This window comes from Mus caroli, unplaced genomic scaffold (assembly GCF_978045245.1).
Source record: "Mus caroli unplaced genomic scaffold, Mus_caroli_1 scaffold_508, whole genome shotgun sequence".
Classification (NCBI taxonomy): domain Eukaryota; kingdom Metazoa; phylum Chordata; class Mammalia; order Rodentia; family Muridae; genus Mus; species Mus caroli.
In genome coordinates this window covers 41336-66538 of record NW_028227763.1, presented here as the reverse complement: position 1 = coordinate 66538, position 25203 = coordinate 41336, and positions in this window count along the sequence as shown.

The window sequence follows — 25203 nt, the reverse complement described above, 5'->3', positions numbered from 1 at the left end:
GACTCCAATGTGGTGACAACATGCTCCAATGTGCTGTAACAGTGCACCACGTTGATGTCACGGTGTTCCACTCTGATGTCACTGTAATACTGTGGTAAAACTGTGCTCCACTGTGGTGACTGAGGGCTCCACTTTGATGTCACAGTTCTCCACTGTGTTGTTACAGTGCCCACTGTTGTGTCACATTACTCCAGTGTGATGTCACAGTGCTCCACTGTGGTGTCACAATGCTCCGCTGCTGTATCACAGTGATCTCTATGGACTCAAGTGCTCCACGGTGGTGTCACAGACTCCAATGTTGTGACAACATGCTCCAATATGCTGTAACAGTGCACCACTGTGATGTCACAGTGTTCCCCTGTGATGTCACTGTAATACTGTGGTAAAACAGTGCTCCACTGTGGTGACTGAGTGCTCCATTTTGATGTCACAGTTCTCCACTGTGTTGTAACAGTGCACCACTGTTGTGTCACAATGCTCCACTGAGGTGTCTCCTGCTACACTGTGGTGACAGAGTGCTCCACTCTGGTTGCAGAGTGCTCCACTGTGGTGTCACAGTGCTCCACTGAGGTGTCTCATGCTACACTGTTGTGACGTAGTGCTCCACTGTAGTGTCACAGTGCTCCCCTGTGGTGTCACAGACTCTAACCTGGTGACAGCATGCTCTAATGTGCTGTCAAAGTGTACCACATTGATATCTCAGTGCTCCACTGCGGTGTCACAGTGATCACTCTGCTCACTCTGCTCCACTCTGATGTCACAGGCTCCATTGATGTGAAAGCATGATCCACTGTGCTGTCAGTGTACCACTCTGGTAAAACAGTGGTCCACTGTGCAATCATAGTGCTCCACTGTAGTGTCACAGTGCTCCAGAGTGGTGTCACAGTGCTCTACTGTAGTGTCACAGTCTCCACCCTGGGGACAGCATGCTCCAATGTGCTGTCACAGTTCACCACTGTAATGTCACAAAGATCCACTGTGATGTCACTGTAGTACAGTGGTATAACAGTGCTTCACTCTGCTGTCATAGTGCTCCACTGTGAAGTCATATTGCTCCAATGTGTTGTCACATGCTGCATCGTGGAGTCACATGCTCCACTGTGATGACAGAGTCATCCCCTGGGGTGTCACAATGCTCCACTCTGATGTCACCGTGCTCCACTGTGGTGTCACAGTGCTTCACTGTGTGCTCCACTGTGGTGTCAATGTGCTCCAATCTGGTGCAACATACTCCACTGTTTTGTCACAGTGATCCAATGTGGTGTCTCAGTGCTCCACTGTGGTGTCACAGACTCCAACCTGGTGACAGCATGCTCTAATGTGCTGTCAAAGTGCACCATTGTGATATCACAGTGCTCCACTGTGGTGTCGCAGTGTGTCACTGTGGTGTCACTCTGCTCCACTGTGGTGTCACAGTGCTCCACTGTAGAGTCACAGTGCTCCTTTTTGGTGACTCGGAGCTCCACTGTGGTGGCACTGTTCTCCACTGTGTTGTGATAAAGCACCACTGCTGTGTCACAGTGCTCCTCTTAGGTGTCACAGAGCTCCACTGTAGTGTCAGAGTTCTCCAGTGTAGTGACACAGAGCTCCATTGTGGTGTCACAGTGCTCCACTGTGGTGTCACAGTGCTCCACTGATGTGGCTCATGCTACACTGTTGTGACAGAGTGTTACACTGTGGTGAAAGTGTGCTATACTGTGGAGTCACAGTGCTCCACTAGTGTCACTGTGCTCCATTGTGGTGTCACTATGCTCCACTGTGATTTCACACTGCTACACTGTGATGTCCCAGTGCTCCACTGTGGTGTCACAGTGCTCCACTGTGGTGTCACAGTGTTTCACTGTGGTGTCACAGTGATCCACTTTTCTTTCACATGCTCCACTGTGTTATCAGAGTGTTCCACTGTTGTGTCATAATCCTCCACTGTGCTGTCACATTGATCACTGTGTTGTCACAGTGCTCCACTATGTTGTCACAGACTCCAATGTGGTGACAACATGCTCCAATGTGCTTCAACAGTGCACCACGGTGATGTCACAGTGGTCCACTGTGATGTCTCTGTAATACTGTGGTAAAACAGTGCTCCACTGTGGTGACCAAGTGCTCCACTTTGATGTCACAGTTCTCCACTGTGTTGTAACAGTGCCCACGGTTGTGTCATATTACTCCACTGTGATGTCACATGTTCCACTGCGGTGTCACAATTCTTCACTGCGGTATCACAGTGATCACTGTGGACTGAAGCGCTCTACTGTGGTGTCACAGACTCCAATGTTGTGACAACATGGTCCAATGTTCTGTTACAGTGCACTACAGTGATGTCACAGTGTTCCACTGTGATGTCTCTGTAATACTGTGGTAAAACAATGCTCCACTGTGGTGACCGAGTGCTCCATTTTGATGTCACAGTTCTCACTGTGTTGTAACAGTGCCCACTGTTGTTTCACATTGCTCCACTGTGGTGTCACAGTGCTCCACTGAGGTGTCTCATGCTACGCTGTGGTTATAGAGTGCTCCACTGTGGTGACAGAGTGCTCCACTGTGGTGTCACAGCGCTCAACGATGGTGTCTCATGCTCCACAGTGATGTCACAGTGATCCACTGTAGTGTCACAGTGCTCCATTGGGGTGACACGGAGCTCCACTGATGTGTCTCATGCTACCCTGTGGTGACAGTGCTACACTGTGGTGACAGTGTGCTATACTATGGAGTCACAGAGCTCCACTAGTGTCACTGTGCTCCACTGTGGTGCCACAGTGCTCCACTGTGGTGTCACAGTGCTCCACTGATGTGTCTCATGCTACACTGTGGTGACAGAGTGCTACACTGTGGTTACAGTGCATTATACTATGAAGTCACAGTGCTCCACTAGTGTCACTGTGCTACACTGTGGTGTCACAGTGCTCCACTGTGCTGTAAAAGTGCTCCACAGTGCTCTCTTAGTGATCCACTGTGGTGTCACATGCTCTACTTCGGTTTCACATTGCTCCACTGTGGTGTCACTGTGCTCCACTGTGGTGTCACTGTGCTCTACTGTAGTGTCACAGTGCTCCACTGTGGTGACACAGAGCTTCACTGTGGTGTCTCATGCTCCACTGTCATGTCACAGTGCTCCATTATGGTGATACAGAGTTCCACTGTGGTGGCAGAGTGCTCCACTGTGTTGTGATAATGCACCACTGGTGTGTCACAGTGCTCCACTGTGGTGTCACTGTGCTCCACTGTGGTGTCTCATGCTCCACTGTCATGTCACAGTGCTCCATTATGGTGATACAGAGTTCCACTGTGGTGGCAGAGTGCTCCACTGTGTTGTGATAATGCACCACTATTGTGTCGCAGTGCTCCACTGTGGTGTCACAATGCTCCACTGAGGTGTCTCATGCTACACTGTTGTCACAGAGTGCTACAATGTGGTGACAGTGTGCTATACTGTGGAGTCACTGTGATCCACTGGTTTCACTGTGCTCAACTGTGGTGTCAATCTTCTCCACTGTGATTTCACATTGCTCCACTGTTATGTCCCAGCGTTCCACAGTGGTGTCACTGTGCTCCACTGTGGTGTCACAGTGCTCCACTGTAGTGTCACAGTGCTCCACTGTGGTGACACAGGGTTCCACTGTGGTGTCACAGTGCTCCACTGATGTGTCTCATGCTACACTGTGGTGACAGAGTGCTATACTATGGAGTCACAGTGATCCACTAGTGTCACTGTGCTCCACTGTGGTGTCACAGTGCTCCACTGTGTTGTAAAAGTGCTCCACAGTGCTGTCTTAGTGATCCACTGTGGTGTCACATGCTCTCCTTTGGTTTCACTTTGCTCCACTGTGGTGTCACTGTGCTCCACTCTGGTGTCACAGTGCTCTACTGTAGTGTCACAGTGCTCACTGTGGTGTCACAGTGCTCCACTCTTGTGACACAGTTGTCCACATTGGTGTCACAGTGATCCACTGTGCTGTTCCTGTGCTCCACTCTAGTGTCACAGTGTTCCACTGAGCTGTCACAAGGCTGCACTCTGCTGTCACAGTTCTGCACTATGGTGTGTAAGTGCTCCACGGTGCTGCCACACTGCTTCACTGTTGAGAAACAGTGCACATTGTGGTGTCAGAGTGCTACACTGCCCTGTCACAATGCTCCACTGTGATGTTACAGTGTTCCACTGTGCTGTCACATTGCTCCACTGTGCTGTCACTGTGAACCACTGTTCTGTCACAGTGCTCCACTCTGGTGTAACAGTACTCAAGTCTGGTGTCACAGTTTTGCAGGGTTGTGTCACACTGCTCCTGTTTGGTGTCAAAATGCTCCACTGTCATGTCACAGTGCTCCACTCTTTTGTCATAGTACTTACTGTGGCATCACAGTGCTCCACTGTGGCATTACAGTGCTCCACTGTGGTGTCACAGTGCTCCACTGTATTTCCCAGTGCGAAACTGTGATGTCACTGTGCTCCACCTTGCTGCACTCTAGCAACCCAGTGCTCTACAGTTGTGTCACAGTGCTTCACTTTGATGTCACAGTGATAAACTGTGATGTCACAGTGCTCCACTGTGGTGTCACAGTGCTCCTCTCGAGTGTGCCAGTGAGAAACTGTGATGTCAAAGTACTCCACTGTCATGTCACTGTTCTTTACTGTGGTGTCACAGTCCTCTATGGTGGTGTCACAGTGCTCCCCTGTAATGTCACAGTGCTAAACTGTTGTGTCACAGTGCTCCACTGTGCTGTGAAAGTGCTCCACTGTGCTGTCACAGTGCTCCACTCTCCTGTCACAGTGCTCCACTCTGGTGTAACAGTGCTCCAGTGTAGTTTCACAGTTTTCAGTATGGTGTCACACTGCTCCACTTTGGTGTCACAATGCTCAACTGTGGTGTGACAGTGCTCTACTGTGATGTTACAGTGTTCAACTGTGCTGTCAGAGTTCTCCACTGTGCTGTCACAGTGATCCACACTGGTGTAACAGTGCTTTAGTCTGGTGTCACTGTTTTCCACTTTGGTGTCACAGTGCTCCACTTTTGTATCACAATGCTGCATTGTGGTGTCTCACTGTTCCTCTGTTATGTCCACGTGCTCACTGTGGTGTCAGAGTACTCCACTGTGGTGTCACAGTGCTCCACTGTGCTCCAGTCTTTCAACCCAGTGCTCTATGGTTGTGTCACAGTGCTTCACTGTGATGTCACAGTGAAAAACTGTGATGTCACAGTGATAAACTGTGCTGTCACAGTGCTCCACTCTGGTGTAACAGTGCTCCAGTCTGGTGACACAGTTTTCCAGTGTACTGTGACAAACTGCTCCACGTTGGTGTGACAATGCTCCACTGTTCTGTCACAGTCCTCCACTCTACTGTCCCAGTGTGAAACTGTGATGTCAGAGTGCTCCACTGTGCTGTCACTGTGCTTCACTGTGGTCTCTTTTGTCCACCTATTAGTTATTGACATCTTTATTTACCCAGCAGAAATAACTTCGGAATAAGACCCATAGTGCCACTTGGGTCATGTGCATACTCCAGGTCTTGGGGACCTATACTCAGCATTATCATACACAGCAAAACCAAACCTTAACAGCTATGAAGGACTCTCAACCTGTGAGTCAAGATTCCTTTGTGGTTGAATGACCCTTTCAACACGGGTTGTCTAAAGACTATCAGAAAACACGGATATTTGCATTAAACTTCATAAATGTACTATGTTCATATTTATGAAATAGCAATGAAAATAACCTTATGATTGGTGGTCACCACTACAGGAGGAGCTGTATTAAAGTGTTGGAGCATTAGGAAAGTTGAGAATTAATGGCTTTCTAAGTTACAAGTGTAACCACATATTGCTTTTCTGCTTGCTCTGATTGTCACTGAACTTTAATGTACCATGGGTCCAATAGAATTCTGTGCTCATAAGACACTGAAACACTAGCCTTCAAACAGGGTAGTGAGGACCATGGCCATGACTATCAGGCATGTGCCCTTCTCACAGACATAACTCTTTTGTCTTCCTGTATTTCACTTACAAGTTTAAAGACCATTAAGAATTTTAAAATAATGACAATGGAGCCCTTGAAGCAAGTGTTAGGGATCCTCTGGGTGTAAGGCCTTATGCAACAACATAATTCACATGCCAAGGAACCCATCCAGGCATCAGGCCACAAATGCCAATAGTGCTGAGGTTGAGATGTCCTGCTCCTTGAGTTGTTTCTCTTCTAGTTTTGGTTTTGTGCATATCCAGCTGGTAGTCATTGCCCCCAAATTTTCTACCAGATGAGAGTCACATTTTCTTAGGGACTGTGGAGAACAAGTAAATCTTGTGCCCCCATCCAGCTCATCTTAAAAAAATAAAAAGGGGAATTGTACCCTTCCCCCAGCCTTGAATAGGTTAAACAAACCTCCAAATGTTTAACAACCTGGCTGGATTTGGCACCTGGCCTCATCTCATTTGCATTTTCCCACCTGACCTTTGAGTATTTGACAGCCTGCTGAGCTTGCCTTGCAACTCAATCCAGCTAAAACAAAGGATGGGTCCTGTCTATATAAATGCAGAGCTGAAAATTAAACTTTGTTTTGGGATTTTTTTATTTATTTTATTTTTGTTATTGTTGTTTTGTTTTGTTTTTTTCAAGACAGGGTTTCTCTGTGTAGACCTGGCTGTCCTGGAACTCACTCTGTAGACCAGGCTGGACTCGAACTCAGAAATTCACCTGCCTCTGACTCTCAAGTGCTGGGATTAAAGGTGTGCGCCACCATGCCCTGCGAAAATTAAATTTTGAATCTTGATCAGAAGTCTTTGTCTTGACTTCATTCTTCTCTTGCCCACCTGTCCTTTTTCATTCCCAGCCTCCCTTTCAGGTGTACCCAGTTCTCTGTGGCTCCTGGACAGCTACAACTTAGGTCTTGAATTTTTATCATATTTTCAACCCATGATCATATTATGTTATTGCCAAGGGAAGTTTTGAAGATGTGTTTAAAAATAATAATGACTTGATGTTGAGATAATCAAAAGGGAGGTCATACAACTAGGCTCAGCCTCATTACATTCCTTTAAAAGCAGAGCCTTCTTTATGGCTGGTAACAGATGGAGAGAGGTCAGAAAATTCAAAGCATGGGACTGATTTAGAATGCCCTGGCTGACTTTCAAGATGATGAGCTGCAAAGAAGGGCTTGAGAGAAGGCTAACTGTGGAGGTAGATGAATCCAAGCATGAAAATATATGTGTGTGTGTGTGTGTGTGTATGTGTGTGAGGTATCTGGTGGGAGAGGGAAATGACTTGGCTTAGAGGATGTGGTTAGCACCCCTTTCTGACACTTTCAGGAGAGATGTGATGCCTCCTTTAAAAAAAAAAAAAAAAAAAAAAGAGCTTGGGCTATAGAATTTCAAAGACGCATTTCTCCCAACACCTGCTGGGTACCTAGGAATTATCTGATACATACATAGTAGATTATCATTAAACCTTGACTTCAACTTTCTCACCTATTGGACTCAATTGCTTTAACCAGCTATACCCCTCAGTTAGCACTTGTGGTTCAGAGAGAGGGAGACTTCATCTCAAGTCAAGGTTTTTACAGAGACAGCCTCGCCACCCTGCTATGATGTTTTGCCTTGGCTAGAGAGATGGGGAGCAGCAGTCTGCCTCTACTTCTGCAAAACAAAAGGTTTTGTTTTGGTTTTTTGCACCCTGGGATGCCTTGAGGCTCTGTTTTACAATAAACATAGTCTTCAGTTCAGAATGTAGGGCTGGCAGACACCAAACTGATCAGCCCTCTTGAACAGGCAGGGCAAGATCAACAGACATTCTCTCTCTCTCTCTCTCTCTCTCTCTCTCTCTCTCTCTCTCTCTCTCTCTCTCTCTCTCTCTCTCTCTCTGTATGTGTGTGTGTGTGTGTGTGTGTGTGTGTGTGTGTGTGTGTTTGAGGAACTGTTCTTCAACCTGGACATTCTGAAACTTACACACCTTATTTCATTTAGCCTCTTATCTTTGCTGTGCTGCTGTCATCTCAGACTTGAGGGAACAATCCCTCCAGGCACCTGCACATAAGAAGAAAATGACTCAGAAAAGATTTCCTTTTCTGTAACCCATGATTTACTTAGACCTTGTATGTTTCAGAGAAGCGGTAAGATTATAAAAGAGTAAGTGCCTAGGGCCATGTGGAAGGAATGACAAATGGCCTTAAAACTCATGGAATGAGGTTACCACAGCCACATGAGTGAGTCTCGGTGTGGCACGGTGTGGATTCTGTGTCCTGAGGACGTCATGCTATTATGGAGTTCTGCTCTGCCCTCATATTCCTTTTAATCTAAAGATTATATGAAAACTCTAAGGGGGCTTCCAGACCCTCGCTGGGCAATATCTCTGGCACTCACAATACTAATGCTTGATGTCTTTCAGGCATTGCTGGTGGAGCAGATAATGATTCTATAACTACCCTAGAGAAAAACTTAGATACTTAGATTGTCAGCAATGACCATCACCCTTAAAAAACATTTGGGAAAAAAAGTTAATGAAGCTAGGTTGAGATATTTTTTACTATTGGCTCTGATGTAGAAAATATTCAGAAATAAATTGAGGTTCAGAAAGGCATGCTCTTACTACTTAACCTAGGGACCTTTTATAGTCAGAGAACAAGAATAATGGCAGTTCTTTTTGACATGACTCTCACTGAGTCTGGATTGTTGATAATTGATTTCTTGTACCCATTTTCACCCTCAGCTTCATTATAAAATTTATTAAGAATTGCTGATTAACTCATATGCGTTCTGGGGAATTAAGGTAGATATGACTGGGTTTTTTGTCTTTTCTTTTTAATTTATTTATTTATGCAAGTACAATGTAGCATTCTTCAGATACCCCAGAAGAGGGCATAAGATTTCATTACAGATGGTTGTGAGCCACCATGTGGTTGCTGGGATTTGAACTCTGGACCTTCGGAAGAGCAGTCAGATGCTCTTAACTGCTGAGCCATCTCTCCAGCCCAGACTTGTTTTTATATAAACGTATAGATTTGTGATTCCTTTAAGATTCTTAATAGATTACTTTTAAAGATTTTTAGTTTATTTATTTTATTTTTCATTTTATTTATTTTATTTCTTTACCTGTACTTGTAATGTTGTTTCTTATAAGGTATTGGAAAACACATCATTTTGATAACCATTCACCACAATAAAACTAAAACATAAACACATTGTAATTTAATACTGCTTGAAAGTCTTTTCTGGGATATATAAGTAATGAAAGAAAGAATAAAGTGTGATGGTTAGAGCACATCCATCAACTATATGTATCTGTTAAGACTTGTGTGTGGTGGGTTGGAGTATTGTTCCTTCCATCCATCACTATGTACACGTGTGTATATGTGTACACACGTATAGGGAAGCATGCATACAACACAACAATAAAATCAAAATAACAGGAATCGACAATCATTGTTCATAAATAACTCTCAACATCAATTGTCTCAATTCCCCAGTAAAAAAATACAGACTAACAGATAGGATACTTAAATAGGATGTATTCTTCAGCTGCAGTTAAGAAATGCACCTTAACATCAAGGATAGACATCACCTTAGGGTAGATGAAAAACTACTCCAAGCAAATAAACCTAGGAAGCAACCTGGCATAGCCATTTTAATATTCGACAAAATAAACTTCAAACCAAAGCAAAGGGTCTAAAGTGTTTTCCTCCTTCAAGTATGCAGCCCCAGCCCATTTTCTTTCACTCTGTGTCTTAATTTGCATGCCTTCTGTTTCCCTTCATAATTTTTTTAGTTTGCTTCTCCATTTTCTCTCTCTTGGATTGTTTCTTTCCTTCCTTCAACTAAGCTAAAGAACCAGCATTTTGATATTTTAACCTAATACAGTTGTGATTAATGCCATGCATACTTGCATATTAAAAAAATTTTTAAACGTGCCACACTTTAATAGAATACATGATCTTAGCTCAATCTGGGGTTTTTCCATGCAATTGAACATTGGGGGTACCTCATCTCAAACTTCCAGTGCCTGTACCTCCATTTGCAAATGCTTTTTAATTTTCAAAGTTTTTGTTGTCAGTGTATGTGCAGGTGTCTGTGCACGTATGTGTCACAACATGTTTCACGTCTTAGCTTCCACCATGGGTCCCAGGGATTGAGTTCAGGTAATCATACTATACAGCAAGTTCTTCTATCTGTGGAGTAACTTACTGCTATTGAACAAGTAAGTGTGTGTGTGTGTGTGTGTGTGTGTGTGTGTGTGTGTGTGTGTGTGTGTGATTTTCATATATGTATGTACATCTTTAACGTGATCTGACTCCCTCTTCTGGAGTGCCTGAAGACAGCTACAGTGTACTTATATATAATAAATAAATATTTTAAAAAAAAGTGATCGCTGGCCAGGCAGTGGTGGTGCATGTCTTTAATCTCAGCACTTGTTAGGCAGAGGCAGGCAGATTTCTGAGTTTGAGGCCATCCTGGTCTACAGAGTGAGTTCCAGGACAGCCAAGGCTATACAGAGAAACCCTGTCTCAAAAAAACTAAATAAATAAAAATAACAAAACAAAACACCAAAAAACAAACAAATAAACAGAAAAAAAAAAAAAACAAAACCAAAAAACAGTGATGGCCACTTAGTAGGGCTGAGTGGCCACACCACAAATAGGGAAACAGATGCGTGGTGTTATTGCGACCCCTTCTGGCCAAAGGTAGTTTACGTGCTTGTCCTGATGAACTGAGGATATAGAAACCAAGTCTGGGATGCCACCTTGTGGAAGAAAGAAGTTAGTGCATATGAGTTTTCTTCTCCCACAGTTGCCTTGGCTGGCTTCATTTCCAAGTGTTGGGGGAGACCTGAATCATCCTTACCACCTCTCTCAAAAGAAACCCAGCCTCAGTTTTAAAGGAAATGGACACTTGATTTCCTGTAAGATTCATGCAAAAGTCCAAAGGACTTTCAGACTCATGAAAATGCTAGGCAACCCAAGGAACTGAACGCCATTAGACAACTCAGGCCAGTGACTTATCTAGTCCAATAAAACAATGTCTCGAAATATCCAGCTAAAATTCATGTCAGATGTCATGAATCATCTAAGCTAATAGCATAGTTTATAAACTTCCCTAGTAAGCACTTAGTTGTTTGTGGTGTCATGGTGGTGGCCCACTGTTAGTTCAAGAACTCAGGTAGGAGGGCAGAAGCAGGTAGATATCAGGGAGGAGAACATCCTAGTTTACATACAGAGTTCCAGGATAAATACAAACAGAGACAAATCTTTGATTACAAAATACAATTTTCAGTAATTGACACCCAAAATGAACATGTCATTGCAAATGCATGCCCCTTCTGAGTGCAGTGTAAGATCAAACTTTATCATGCCAAGATAACCTGCGAAAATAAACCGGAGACACCAGTAATAGTCCTGGAGTAATGGTTCTGTGGCTAAAGTACTGGCAGTTGTTCCAGAAGTCCTGAGTTCAATTCCCAGGAACCACATGGTGGCTCACAATCATCTACAGTGAGATATGGTGCCCTCTTCTGGCCTGCAGGCATGCACGCAGGCAGAATGCTGTACGTGTAATAAATCTTAAAAACTAAAATTAAAAAGTACAACTACGACAGGCGCCTTTAATCCCATCACTTGGGGAGTCAGAGGCAAGCGGATTTCTGAGTTCCAGGGCAGCCTGATCTACAAGAGTGAGTTCCAGGACAGCCAGGCCTATACAGAGAAACTGTTGTCTCGAAAAATAAAAGCTAAAAACTTAAAAAAAAAAAAAAAAAAAAAAGAAAGGAAAGAAAGAAAGAAAGAAAGAAAGAAAGAAAGAAAGAAAGAAAGAAAGAAAGAAAGAAAGAAAGAAAGAAAGTACAAATACATGGACTGCTAATGATGTTTAGTCCGTGTGTAGATTTTTACTCTTTTTTAGGGACAGGATCTCCCTGTGTTTTTTTTTTTTAAGACATGAGTTACAGAGATGACTCAGCAGTTAAGAGCACTGTCTGCTCTTTCAGAGTCCCTGAGTTAAATCCCCAGCAAACACATGGTGACTAACTGCCACCTGCAAGCAGACCTGACACCCTTTTCTGGTGTTTGTGAAGACAAGTATAGTATACTCATATAAGTGAAAAACGAATCTTAAAACCACAAAACAAAACCAAGGTTTCTTAGTGTAATCCACAGGTCTATAAATGTCTTTGCATTTCTGTGTAAACCAATCAGATGTTGAACAGACAAGTATCTACCTATTCTTTTGTACTGAACATGAAGTGCAAGTTTCTCAGCCCTATGCCCAGCTGTGAATCTCCCTTTTAGGTTGTGGTGAGCAACTTTGCTTATATTTCCCATCACTCAATTCTCTCTATGCAAATATCTGCAGTGTCTGCTTGCAGATGATTCTGATTGACTGTGCGATCCTGACATTTCAGTGGCTCCATTTGAATAATTAGGAACCCAGTGTTTTCTTTATCTCCAAATGTTTTGCCTGTAGTTTGGGTGTGTGGATCACAAGGTTGTCAGGTGTGGGCAGAGTCCTGAAGACAGCTTTGCCTATCTAGGTGGGTATTAGCTTTTGTATGGGTACTGGGAATCAAATCCAGATCCTCTGCAAGAACATCAAGTGATTTGAACCGCCATTTCTTTGGACTTCTCTAAAGGACAGGAGGGAGGTACAGGAAAGAAGTAGAGCTATGTCACCGGTAACCAGACAGCGATGATTCATTCTAAGGTTTTGTTTTGTAATTTTTCAATGATAATTGTCAAATGCCCATCCTGCTGAGAACCACATTTACTGATTAAAATGCATAAAGACCAAGTTGCTAGAAGGAGACTCCAAACATCTTTAGATTTCATTCCTTGAGTTGGGAACTTCTGTTTGTTTTCCCTTGTTTTTTGTTTGTTTGTTAGTTTGTTTTTCTTAGGCACGGCATTTTTAAGTAGTTGTCCTTGAAATGACATTTTAGACTGGGCTGGCCTTAAATTCAGAGATTTGCCTGTCTCCACCTTCTAAGTGTTGGCTGCAAGAATCTGGTTTAGGGAGTGGCTAAAGTATCACATTGAGAGTTACTATCATGCATGTTACGAGTTAGTCATTTGGAAGAAGTGTTCCGCAGCCTCTGGTTCTCTCTGTACCTTCAAAGTCTATGCAAGGCTGGACTAACCTGAAGGAATAAACACGAATGTCAGGGAGCACACAGTGGCCATGGAATACTTTCATCCAAGATAGATTCGGACAGTCTATAAGGTAAGACAAACAGGGCTTTTTTGTTTATTTCTTTTTGGTTTTTTTTGTGTGTGTGTGTGTGTGTGTGTATCGACCTATATTGAACCTGTGCATGGTACATTCAGAAACCAGAGAAAGGTGGCATGTCTGCAGATATTATAGTTATAGATGGTGCTTAGCTGCTTGTTGTACTAAAACTAAGAAAAAACTAATGTTTATAATTAGCAAGTTCTGGAGTTTTGTTTTGGTTTTGATTTTGGTTATTCTCGTGAAAGGAATTGTTTTGGAATGGATTGGGATTGTGAATTCCTTGTGCTCAGACTCCATATATCTGTATTTATGTCTTCAGTGAAATACAGTGTAGACTGGTACCAGAAAGTCTATTATTAACTTCCCTTTCCCTAGCCCACGGTTAATATAAAGGGAGGAATATTCCATTTGATAGGTAGGTTTGGAACATTGTTATTGCTATCACTTGTGTGCTTCCCTGCCTCTGTGATTTTCATATTCATACTCTGGAATCTGTAATTTCGGTCAAAGTTACTGGTGGCTGAAAGTTTACTGTACTCAATTTCAGGGTACAGCTGTTTGCACAGAAAGGCGCCATTGTGCTAGATTAAAGTTTCAGAACTTGGTAGAGTGAGGTTGTAATCTCTCAGGTATGAATGCATTTCTGTAACAGGCATGCGCCAACTTTTACATAAGTACTCTTGTGTGGCTCATTAAAAAAAAAAAAAAAAAAACACAGGAAAGACTGTAAGTCCAAATCATGTCTTCCATTTTGCTCTTCTGTATTTCCTAACCACTCAGAAAAAGTTCACAAGCCTTTGAAGAAACAGCAGCAGGCCGTTATTGTTTTCAAGGTTTTCAAATTAAGTGATTGATTTTTAATGTATTCTCTCTATTTACTGTTTTGATTTTCAGATTTTGACTCAATATTTGAAGATATGCCTTTTATTGGGTGATGTTAATTCTCGAATGTATTAATGTTGTTTCACAATTGTAATGTTACATGATCATGGGTGGGTACTACATTCTCTAAAAAATTATGCGATAAGAAAGTCATATTCATGGAACTCATGGCTCTAATTGCACAGTCCCCTTGCTAAAGCAAAGGGCACTCTTTTAAGGCTACTTCAGAACTGGTCTTTGTATTTTCTCTAAGCGATGGATGTAGTCATGTCCATTTAGAGTCAGGGTACCACATGTCACAGGCAGCCCTACGTATATGCCGTGAGAAAGTTCAAAGACTTAACATAGTTTACAGGAACTCCAAATTTCATTTTTGTAATGGTAACTCCCAAGATTTTCTCCAAAAAATAAATTATTTTCTATTTTATAATGTAAGAAAAGAAATATAGTGTTGAAAATAATCCTGGTCCCTTACTCTCCTTGTTTCTGTAGTATCCACTGCTGTAACTTTCTCCAATAGCCTCCATAGTCAGAGTGCTAAGACATGCATGAAAGGCTGTTGAAATTGTTTCAAACATCCTTGGTTCCTCTGAGGGGAGAAACTGTTTTAAAGCTCCATGTGTTCTGTTAGGAGACTCCAGTGTTTTGAAAGATAATGAACAATTTTACCCCTGGTTGATGCTTGGGGAAAAAAACTAAAGTTCAGTGGACACCAGTCTCCTGATGAATTGCTTCAAGTTTGTTTGTTTGTTTGTTTGCTTGTTTTTTCAATTTAGAGTAGGTTTGGCTGTAAGACTCAGTCTCTGTCTCCTGCTGTGGGGATGGCAGAGGCAGGCAGAACAGATCTCCTGGTGGTCTTGGACACAGTTTGTAGACCCGGCTGTCCTCAAACCTGTAAAAGCCTGACTCTGCTTTTCCTTTTCTCTTCTTATCTTTTTTTCTTTTTCTGTCCTTTCTTTTTTCTTTTTTGGTTATTTGAGACTCTGTAGAGTGGGGAAGGCCTCTAACTAAGAAATCTTCCTGCCTCTGACTCCAGGCACTGGATTAAAGGCCTGCACCACCACTGCCCAGCCAATTTTTTTTTTTTTTTTTGAATTGTGAGAAACATGATCTATTTAGTCCTGTTGTCTGTAAGTGTTTGACAAGGAAGGCCATTTGGATTTTATTAAAGAGTTTTGATCCTTCATGTGATTGTTGGGAATTGAACTTAGGACCTCTGCTTGCTCTAGCCAAACCCACTTGCTCAGGCCAGAGATTAATTTATTAGTATAAGTTCACTGTAGCTGTCTTCAAATGCACCAGAAGAGGGTACCAAATCACATTATGGGTGGTTGTGAGCCACCATGTGGGTGCTGGGATTTGAACTCAGTACATTTGGAAGAGCAGTCAATGCTCTTCCCCACTGAACCATCTCACCAGCCCCCGACATAATTTTCTTCTAGTAATATTGACTAAAGAACTTTGATCATGAAGGCACATTGGATTTAATGACAGAGTTTGTGTGTGTGTGTGTGTGTGTGTGTGTGTGTGTGTGTGTGTGCAATATTTCTGCTGTGATTGTGGTTACTTGCCATCTAGTGGGCTTGTGTGTAATTTCTTTAATTTTTTCTAATTCTTTTTTTTTTTTTTGTAAAGTTGAATTCATGTCATTCCTCCATATCTTTCTCTCTCACTCCATGTTTGTGTGCATGTGTGTGTGTGTGTTAGTCTTGGGTACACAGATTAAAGAAATCATATTTCCAAGGAATATTTTTTCCTGGAAATATGATTTCTTCAAGTAATATATTTTCCAAACAATATTTTTAAAAATATTTTCTTCCTTCCTTTCTTTCTTTCTTCCTTCCTTCCTTCCTTCCTTCCTTCCTTCCTTTCTTTCTTTCTTTCTTTCTTTCTTTCAATTATTATTATTTTTCTCAGATAGGGTTTCTTTGTGTAGACCTGCCTGACTTGGAAGTCACTCTGTAAGGCAGGGTGACCTTGAATGCAGAAATCCTCCTGAGGCTAAAGGTGTGGTCCACAATTGACTTAGCTCTCCACTAATTCTCTCTTTAATAAACAAGGGGCGGGAGGGTACAGGGGACTTTTGGGATAGCATTGGAAATGTAATTGAGGAAAATACGTAATAAAAATATTTTTAAAAAACGTGTGTATGTATGTATAGAAATAATATTTATCCATTAATATCTCTTTTTCCTAAAATTAATGTCATTCCTCCTTATCTTTCTCTCTCACTCCATGTTTGTGTGCATGTGTGTATGTGTGTTAGTCTTGGCTGCCACCCACATGTCGCCTTTCAGCATGGTGAGGTCAATGTGTCAATGTGCAACCAAGTGACAAAACAAGGAAGTAGACATGTAGACAACAGATATGGAGGTGCACCATCTCCCTTCCCTTCTGTTGTTTGGTAAAAGACACACAATTTTTCTTATTTACCATAAGCCTTAAAAAGCACTCTGACAGCCTCTCAGATATCTACCTTCTATGTGATTAGAATTTCCTTTTTTTTTTTTTTTAATTAATTCTCAGGATCTGCATGGTGACTTGTCCTAGGTTCTGGTGCCCCCTTCTGGCATCTAATCATATAGGCAGCAGATAGAGCAAACACACAAATTTACATTGAAAACTAATAGTAATAATAACAAACACGCAAGCAAGCAAGCAAGCAAGCAAGTAAGCAAACAAATAAATAAATATATAAATAAGAGGGAGAAAGAGATTCTGTCTTCTGCCCGGCTGTGTGGGTGGCAGAAGCAGGCAGGCCGGCAGGCAAGCAGAGAGGACCTCTGTGAGTTTGAGGCTACCCAAGCCTACAGAGCAAGTACAGAGCAGCGTGTGTGTGTGTGTGTGTGTGTGTGTGTGTGTGTGTGTGTGTGTGTATAATATTTCTGCTGTGATTACGGTTACTTGCCATGTAGTGGGCTTATGATTGATTCTGTAATCTTTTTTCTAATTCTTTTAGTTTTATTTTATTTTATTTTTGTTTTATATTTTATTTTATTTTATTTTTGGTTTTTTGGACAGGGTTTCTCTGTATAGCCCTGTCTGTTTTGGAATTCAGTTTGCAGACCAGGCTGGCCCCGAACTCAGAAATCCTCCCATCTCTGCCTCCCTAGTGCTGGGATTAAAGGCGTGTGCCACCACTCCTGGCTATTTTTTTAATTTTTAAATTTTATTTATTTAGTTTATTTATTTATTTTTTCACAATGCGGTTTCTCTGTGTAACCCTGGCTGTCCTGGAACTTACTCTGTAGACCAGGATGGCCTTGAACACATTAATCTGTCTGCCTCTGCTTCCCAAATGCTGGGATTAAAAGCATGTGCCACCACTGCCCGGACTAATGTTTTTTTTTTTTTTTGGAAAATACCTTTCTTTCTTTCTTTCTTTCTTTCTTTCTTTCTTTCTTTCTTTCTTTCTTTCTTTCTTAAATTTATTCTTTTCATACATAGTTTCTTAGTGTAAGCAGCCCTGGCTGTCTTGAAGACACTTTGTAGGCCTCAATCCTTTAAGAGCCTGCCTCTGTTTTTCAAATGCTGGCATGAAAGTTGTACACCACTATGACCTGCTACGATTCTTATCTTCTTATTTTTGTCCCCCCCCCCCACCCTTCCTTTTTGTGATTTTTGCTTTTGCCAGGCAGTGGTGGTGGTGGTGCTGGCAGAGGGAGGTGGATCACTGTAACTTTGCAGCTAGCTTATTCTACAGTCTGAGTTACACAAAAGGGGTTCCAGAATGACTGGTTATATTTTTCGTTTTTTATGCATTTTAATTAAAATTTGATTAAACCAAAAGAATTTAGACTGACCAATTCAGAGTCTGGCGTTTAAAAGTATAACCAAAAAGTATGAGGCTGTCTGTGGATGGTCAAGGGTTCAGGCTGCTTTAGGGAGCCTCCTCACCTTTCTGCATATGCAAACTAGGCCACCTAGAGGCTGGAAACAAAAGCTACCTTGAGCAGTAGGTCACGTGACAGCCAGCCACCTCCATCTTTATGAGGACAGATGTCAGTCAGAGGACAAGATGGCTGCCACCCACTTGTCGCCTTCCATCTTCTTGAGGTCAATATGCAAATTAGTGACAGAACAAGGAAGTAGAAAGGAACAGATATGCAGGTACACCACCTCCCTTCTGTTTTTGGATAAAAGACACATAACAATTTTTATTATTTACAGTAAGCCTTAAACAGCACTCTGACAGCTGCGCAGATATCTACCTACTATGTGATTTGAATTTCCTTTTTTTTTTTTTTAAATTAATTTTCAGGAACTGCATGGTGGCTTCACCTATTTTCTGGTGCCTTCTTCTGATATGCAGTCATCTAGGCAGCAGATAGAGCACCCCCCCCCCCACACACACACACACACTTACATTGAAAACTAATAGTAATAATAACAAACAAACAAATAAATGAAAAGAAGGCCAAAAATAAAAAAAGATTCTAGCTTCTGCCTGGCTGTGTGGGTGGCAGAGTGTAGGTAGGCAGGTAGGCAGGCAGGCAGAGAGGACCTGGGTGAGTTTGAGGCTACCCAAGCCTACAGAGTAAGTTCCAGGCAGGGATGCCAGGGCTACATCCAGAGAAACCCAATCTTGAGGCAAAAGAAAACAGAAGCAGAGAAGGTTCTGGCTTTTATTTTCAGACATATGTTTCTTCTAGTACTATCGAACTTTGATCATGAAGGCACGTTGGATTTTATGACAGAGTTTGTCTGTGTGTGTGTGTGTGTGTGTGTGTGTGTGTGTGTAATATTTCTGCTGTGATTGCAGTGACTTGCCATCTATTGGGCTAGTGTTTGATTTCTGTAATCTTTTTTCTAATTCTTTTTTATTTTTAGGGTTTTTTTTTTGTTTTTGTTTTTGTTTTTGATTTTGTTTTTTGAGACAGGGTTTCTCTTTATAGTTCTGGCTGTCCTGGAACATTTAAAATATTAAAATTATTTTACTATCATACTTGTTATCTTCCTCGAATCGATTTTTACTTCACTTTTTCATTTGATTTAATTTTACCTGCTAGCCAGAAAGACCTACGGATTGTTATGCTTCCCTTACCCTCAGGGACCCAGACACAGGGTCCCACTGAGGCTCTCATGTTCTCTTCCTGAGTGCGTGAGTCTATCAAAAATTATTTTAATATCATACTTGTTATCTTCCTCCCCCTCCCTTCTCCTCCATGTCTTTGGCCTTTCTTCACCTTTTATTATGAGGCAGGGCAGGGAGGCCAAGAAAAGAGAGCAAGAGAGGCTTGACTCTCTTTAGCAATCTTCCCAAGGTGGCTGGCTATATATTCTCCAACCTCTGAAGGAAACCCCTTTGCCAACCAACCCCACCCTGCAGAGTTACTGATTCTTTGATCAGTCGTCTCTCCCCACCCCCTTACTGTTCCCATTCCGAGAGGTGATCTAGTATGCTCTCAGAAAAAAAAACAAAACAAACAAACAAACAAACAAACAAAAAAACCAAAACACACACACACACACACACACACACACACACACACACACACGCTCGCGAGGACGAGGGGAAGTCGTGCATAAAATAAATATTTTTCTGGCCAAAGTGAAAGCAAATCACTATGAAGGGGTACTCCTAGAAAAAAATAAATACAAACGGGCATTTTAACCATTCCACCACTGTTTTAACTCTGAATTTAGTCTTGGAAAAGGGGGCGGGCGGGAGGGCGAGCCAGCGAGCGAGCGGGCGGGCGGGCGGGCGGGGGCGGGGAGGGCGAGCGAGCGAGCGAGCGAGCGGGCGGGCGGGCGGGCGGGCGGGCGGGGGGGGGGGGGAGGGCGAGCCAGCGGGTGGGCGGGCGGGTGAGTGGCCGGCGGGCGGTGGCAGCGAGCCCCAGAAAACAACAAACCCCAAGCGGTAGAGTGTTTTAAAAATGAGACCTAAATGGGGTGGAACTGAGGTCGCCGCCACCTTCCACTGACACCGTGCTTAGATGCTCCCTTCCTATACTGTGCTCCGTTCCCCTAATTGTGCCTGTTCCCTCGCCCCGCAGACCGATTCGCCAGCCACGTACTTTGACTTAGAGAACGGTTTCGCCTGTTTTCACCACTCACTGTCCTACTTTCGTTTTTGGGTGCCCGAGTCTAGCCCGCGTTCGCTATGTTCGGGCGGGACGATGGGGACCGTTTGTGCCACTCGGGAGAAGTGGTGGGTGGGTACGCTGCTCCGTGGTGCGTGCGCGAGTGTCCCACCCTGAGCTCGGGAGGACCCTCGGGAGAGACCGAATGAGTGAATGAATGTGGCGGCGCGTGAGCGATCTGTATTGGTTTGTTTGGTTGATGGAGACCGTTGTCGGGCGACACCTAGTGGTGACAAGTTTCCGCAACGCTCCTGCCGTCTCCGCTTGGTGACACAGAGGAGGGAAGTGCCTGTGGTGAGGCGGCCAGGGTGACATGAGACCCGGCAAGCAGGCGGGGCGTATCGGAGATGGTGTCGTGTGGAGGGACAGTCTGTACCAAGGAGGTTGTACCGGGAGATGGGCAAAGCAGACCGAGTTGCTGCGCGCCCTTTGGGGAAATAGAAGGTTGGTGGCGACGTTATTAGGTCGACCAGAAGGCTTAAAGTCCTACGCATTTTTATTTTTTTTTTCTTCCAGAAGCCTTCTCTGTCCCCGTCACCGGGGACATTGTACTTCTGAGTCCGAGAGGACCCGACTGGCCCGGCTTACAAGCCGACGTGGCCCGGTGCTGGAGGTTCAGATCTTTTTTTTTTTTTTTTTCCTCCAGGAGCCCTCTCTGCCCCTGTCACCCGGGACACTGTACTTCTGAGTCCGAGAGAACGCGACGGGCCCGGCTTACAAGCCGATATGGCCCGGCCAGCTGGAGTGTCGGATCTTTTTTTCCTCCAGAAGCCCTCCGTGTCCCTGTCACCGGTGTCACTGTACTTCTGAGTCCGAGAGGACGCGACGGGCCCGGCTTACAAGCCGATGTGGCCCGGCCAGCTGGGGTGTCGGATCTTTTTTTCCTCCAGAAGCCCTCCGTGTCCCTGTCACCGGTGTCACTGTACTTCTGAGTCCGAGAGGACGCGACGGGCCCGGCTTACAAGCCGACGTGGCCCGGTGCTGGAGGTTCGGATCTTTTTTTTTTTTTTTTTCCTCCAGAAGCCCTCTCTGTCCCTGTCACCGGTGTCACTGTACTTCTGAGTCCGAGAGGACGCGAGGGGCTCGGCTTACAAGCCGATATGGCCCGGCCAGCTGGAGTGTCGGATCTTTTTTTCCTCCAGAAGCCCTCCGTGTCCCTGTCACCGGTGTCACTGTACTTCTGAGTCCGAGAGGACGCGACGGGCCCGGCTTACAAGCCGATGTGGCCCGGCCAGCTGGAGGTTGGGATCTTTTTTTTCCTCCAGAAGCCCTCTCTGTCCCTGTCACCGGTGTCACTGTACTTCTGAGTCCGAGAGGACGCGACGGGCCCGTCTTACAAGCCGACGTGGCCCGGTGCTGGAGGTTCGGATCTTTTTTTTTTTTTTTCCTCCAGAAGCCCTCTCTGTCCCTGTCACCGGTGTCACTGTACTTCTGAGTCCGAGAGGACGCGAGGGGCCCGGCTTACAAGCCGATGTGGCCCGGCCAGCTGGAGGTTGGGATCTTTTTTTCCTCCAGAAGCCCTCTCTGTCCCTGTCACCGGTGTCACTGTACTTCTTAGTCCGAGAGGACGCGACGGGCCCGGCTTACAAGCCGATGTGGCCCGGCCAGCTGGAGTGTCGGATCTTTTCCTCCAGAAGCCCTCCGTGACCCTGTCACCGGTGTCACTGTACTTCTGAGTCCGAGAGGACGCGACGGGCCCGGCTTACAAGCCGATGTGGCCCGGCCAGCTGGAGGTTGGGATCTTTTTTTCCTCCAGAAGCCCTCTCTGTCCCTGTCACCGGTGTCCCTGTACTTCTGAGTCCGAGAGGACGCGAGGGGCTCGGCTTACAAGCCGATATGGCCCGGCCAGCTGGAGTGTCGGATCTTTTTTTCCTCCAGAAGCCCTCCGTGTCCCTGTCACCGGTGTCACTGTACTTCTTAGTCCGAGAGGACGCGACGGGCCCGGCTTACAAGCCGATGTGGCCCGGCCAGCTGGAGTGTCGGATCTTTTCCTCCAGAAGCCCTCCGTGACCCTGTCACCGGTGTCACTGTACTTCTGAGTCCGAGAGGACGCGACGGGCCCGGCTTACAAGCCGATGTGGCCCGGCCAGCTGGAGGTTGGGATCTTTTTTTCCTCCAGAAGCCCTCTCTGTCCCTGTCACCGGTGTCCCTGTACTTCTGAGTCCGAGAGGACGCGAGGGGCTCGGCTTACAAGCCGATATGGCCCGGCCAGCTGGAGTGTCGGATCTTTTTTTCCTCCAGAAGCCCTCCGTGTCCCTGTCACCGGTGTCACTGTACTTCTTAGTCCGAGAGGACGCGACGGGCCCGGCTTACAAGCCGATGTGGCCCGGCCAGCTGGAGTGTCGGATCTTTTCCTCCAGAAGCCCTCCGTGACCCTGTCACCGGTGTCACTGTACTTCTGAGTCCGAGAGGACGCGACGGGCCCGGCTTACAAGCCGATGTGGCCCGGCCAGCTGGAGGTTGGGATCTTTTTTTCCTCCAGAAGCCCTCTCTGTCCCTGTCACCGGTGTCCCTGTACTTCTGAGTCCGAGAGGACGCGAGGGGCTCGGCTTACAAGCCGATGTGGCCCGGCCAGCTGGAGTGTCGGATCTTTTTTTCCTCCAGAAGCCCTCCGTGTCCCTGTCACCGGTGTCACTGTACTTCTTAGTCCGAGAGGACGCGACGGGCCCGGCTTACAAGCCGATGTGGCCCGGCCAGCTGGAGTGTCGGATCTTTTCCTCCAGAAGCCCTCCGTGACCCTGTCACCGGTGTCACTGTACTTCTGAGTCCGAGAGGACGCGACGGGCCCGGCTTACAAGCCGATGTGGCCCGGCCAGCTGGAGGTTGGGATCTTTTTTTCCTCCAGAAGCCCTCTCTGTCCCTGTCACCGGTGTCACTGTACTTCTTAGTCCGAGAGGACGCGACGGGCCCGGCTTACAAGCCGATGTGGCCCGGCCAGCTGGAGTGTCGGATCTTTTCCTCCAGAAGCCCTCCGTGACCCTGTCACCGGTGTCACTGTACTTCTGAGTCCGAGAGGACGCGACGGGCCCGGCTTACAAGCCGACGTGGCCCGGTGCTGGAGGTTCGGATCTTTTTTTTTTTTTTTTTTTTTTCCTCCAGAAGCCCTCTCTGTCCCTGTCACCGGTGTCACTGTACTTCTGAGTCCGAGAGGACGCGAGGGGCTCGGCTTACAAGCCGATATGGCCCGGCCAGCTGGAGTGTCGGATCTTTTTTTCCTCCAGAAGCCCTCCGTGTCCCTGTCACCGGTGTCACTGTACTTCTGAGTCCGAGAGGACGCGACGGGCCCGGCTTACAAGCCGATGTGGCCCGGCCAGCTGGAGGTTGGGATCTTTTTTTTCCTCCAGAAGCCCTCTCTGTCCCTGTCACCGGTGTCACTGTACTTCTGAGTCCGAGAGGACGCGACGGGCCCGTCTTACAAGCCGACGTGGCCCGGTGCTGGAGGTTCGGATCTTTTTTTTTTTTTTCCTCCAGAAGCCCTCTCTGTCCCTGTCACCGGTGTCACTGTACTTCTGAGTCCGAGAGGACGCGAGGGGCCCGGCTTACAAGCCGATGTGGCCCGGCCAGCTGGAGGTTGGGATCTTTTTTTCCTCCAGAAGCCCTCTCTGTCCCTGTCACCGGTGTCACTGTACTTCTTAGTCCGAGAGGACGCGACGGGCCCGGCTTACAAGCCGATGTGGCCCGGCCAGCTGGAGTGTCGGATCTTTTCCTCCAGAAGCCCTCCGTGACCCTGTCACCGGTGTCACTGTACTTCTGAGTCCGAGAGGACGCGACGGGCCCGGCTTACAAGCCGATGTGGCCCGGCCAGCTGGAGGTTGGGATCTTTTTTTCCTCCAGAAGCCCTCTCTGTCCCTGTCACCGGTGTCCCTGTACTTCTGAGTCCGAGAGGACGCGAGGGGCTCGGCTTACAAGCCGATATGGCCCGGCCAGCTGGAGTGTCGGATCTTTTTTTCCTCCAGAAGCCCTCCGTGTCCCTGTCACCGGTGTCACTGTACTTCTTAGTCCGAGAGGACGCGACGGGCCCGGCTTACAAGCCGATGTGGCCCGGCCAGCTGGAGTGTCGGATCTTTTCCTCCAGAAGCCCTCCGTGACCCTGTCACCGGTGTCACTGTACTTCTGAGTCCGAGAGGACGCGACGGGCCCGGCTTACAAGCCGATGTGGCCCGGCCAGCTGGAGGTTGGGATCTTTTTTTCCTCCAGAAGCCCTCTCTGTCCCTGTCACCGGTGTCCCTGTACTTCTGAGTCCGAGAGGACGCGAGGGGCTCGGCTTACAAGCCGATGTGGCCCGGCCAGCTGGAGTGTCGGATCTTTTTTTCCTCCAGAAGCCCTCCGTGTCCCTGTCACCGGTGTCACTGTACTTCTTAGTCCGAGAGGACGCGACGGGCCCGGCTTACAAGCCGATGTGGCCCGGCCAGCTGGAGTGTCGGATCTTTTCCTCCAGAAGCCCTCCGTGACCCTGTCACCGGTGTCACTGTACTTCTGAGTCCGAGAGGACGCGACGGGCCCGGCTTACAAGCCGATGTGGCCCGGCCAGCTGGAGGTTGGGATCTTTTTTTCCTCCAGAAGCCCTCTCTGTCCCTGTCACCGGTGTCACTGTACTTCTTAGTCCGAGAGGACGCGACGGGCCCGGCTTACAAGCCGATGTGGCCCGGCCAGCTGGAGTGTCGGATCTTTTCCTCCAGAAGCCCTCCGTGACCCTGTCACCGGTGTCACTGTACTTCTGAGTCCGAGAGGACGCGACGGGCCCGGCTTACAAGCCGATGTGGCCCGGCCAGCTGGAGGTTGGGATCTTTTTTTCCTCCAGAAGCCCTCTCTGTCCCTGTCACCGGTGTCACTGTACTTCTGAGTCCGAGAGGACGCGAGGGGCCCGGCTTACAAGCCGATATGGCCCGGCCAGCTGGAGTGTCGGATCTTTTTTTCCTCCAGAAGCCCTCCGTGACCCTGTCACGGGTGTCACTGTACTTCTGAGTCCGAGAGGACGCGACGGGCCCGGCTTACAAGCCGATGTGGCCGGGCCAGCTGGAGTGTCGGATCTTTTTTTTCTCCAG